Below are 2,071 nucleotides of genomic sequence, written 5' to 3'. Positions count from 1 at the left end.
GCCCAATGTTAGAGACACAAGCCCACGCCTAGGCTGTCTGGGTTGGTGATTGGGACTTTTAGCTCTGCCCTAGCTCCCTGCTCTTCTGTCAAGCTTGCAATTCCCACAGTATCCAGGATCAAGGACAACTTCCCCTATGCAAGTATTTCAGTCTCAGGGTCCCTACATCCTAGGGGTTATGCCATTGGGGTTAACCTACACTGTAGTTGGTAGTGGCTAGGGAAAGCACTAAGGTGGCTGCCACCCCCAGGAGCTTTGGAATTATACCAAATGGCACATATATTGTAGATTATTGTGAACTATGGTCACCAAACTGTCATAGAACACTAGAATTTATTCTAATTGAATTTTGGTGCTTCTATCCTTCCTTACCTTCACCTCTCCCAGCCTCTAGAAATCACCATTCTGTATTCAGATTAACATTTTTTTAGCTTTCACATATGAGAGAATATGCAGCATGTGTCTTTGTGGACCTGCCTTATTTCACCTAGTCTGCATCTATTTATTTCCTGAAAATGACAGGATTTCATTCTCTTTCAGGAATGAATATTTCAGTGTGTATATATACCATTTGCTTTATGTATTCATCTGTTGGTGGGCACTTAGATTGATTCCATATCGTGGCTATTGTGAATAGTGCTACAATAAGCACAGAAGTACAGGCATCTGTTTTATATACTGCTTTCAATTCCTTTGAATATATACCCAGAAATGAGATAACTGGGTTATATGGTGGACCTATTTTCAACTCCCATAGTATTCTCCATAATGGTTGTATTAATTTACATTCCAACCAACGATTTTTAAAAATTACCCTTTCTCCACATCTTGACCACCATTTGTTATTTTTGTCTTTTTAACAACAGCCATTTTAACTGGGTGAGATACCTCCCTGTGGTTTTGATTTACATTTCCTTGATGGCTTGAGTATGTTTTCACATATTTGTTGGCCATTTGTATTTCTTCAACAATACATTTATTCATGTCACTTGTCCAATTTTAATTTTTGTTTTCTGAGTTCCTTATACATTCATTGCCAGATGAGCACATAGCAAATATTTTCCTCTCATACTTTAGGTTGTCTCTTCACTTGTTTTCTTTGCTGTGAATAAGCTTCCTTAAGGCACAGAAGTGTCTTCTTATGAATCTAAGTTGTTTTCCAGACACGGTAATTTGTTACTATTATGACAATAAAGAAAAGGCATCTAGAAGAGATAAGAGGTAAAGGGGTGTGTGTGTGTGTGTGTGTGTGTGTGTGTGTGTGTGTGTCCCTTCAGGTGTAGGTGGGAGGGCAGAAGAAGCAATGGAAAATATGCTCTGATAGTACCAGTAACGATTTGGGAATGACCAGGTTACCAGGGGCTGAAAAAAAGAAGACAATCATCGGTGTAAGCAAAAAGTAACACTATGGTCTCCAAACACTTGGTTCCTCACTTCGCCACTTGGGAGGAGGTGCAGCCCATCTGGTAGGTTCTATTGCCTGACACTGAGCCAATGTTACTCATTAATTTTGCACATATCTGTTATTTTCTTTCCTTTTTTCATTAGATATATTTAAGTACATAAAAACATCTCTACATTCTGTGCTTTCTACTTATAGGTACTAGTGGATTTGCTCAAGTAAATCTTTGCTCTTCTTTGCATTGTCATTTGTCTTGTGCATTGTCTCAACTCCATCCTAATGTATGACTTTCAAAGTGTGCTTCAACTCTATACATTTTTCTTACTTTGTAAACATTCTACAGAAAGTAGATGAATGTAGCCCATGCTTTTCTAATGTACTCTAATACCAACATCTCATCCAAATAATCTTCCTTTGCAAGGTCCCTATCAGTAACCTTTGCAAGGTTTCTATCAGTAACACTGTGACTTTTTTCAGTTTCCTAGGCTAGAAAAGTTTCTTAGGTGCATCCATCCTTTTTATACTTCTTTCCACCTGCCATGAAAAAGCCACTATTCTTTGAAACATGGGTTTTTACTTTGTGATTTATTTTCTTTCTTGTAACATTGCCCAGACTCTTTTTTGTAGCCTTTGGGTTTTTGAGTAGCACTTGACTATGAAGACATGGTA

This window comes from Heterocephalus glaber, unplaced genomic scaffold, assembly GCF_053883595.1.
Source record: "Heterocephalus glaber isolate CG9 unplaced genomic scaffold, H.glaber_assembly_v1.0 deba00000937, whole genome shotgun sequence".
In the NCBI taxonomy this organism is placed as follows: domain Eukaryota; kingdom Metazoa; phylum Chordata; class Mammalia; order Rodentia; family Bathyergidae; genus Heterocephalus; species Heterocephalus glaber.
This window is presented reverse-complemented; position numbering follows the sequence as displayed.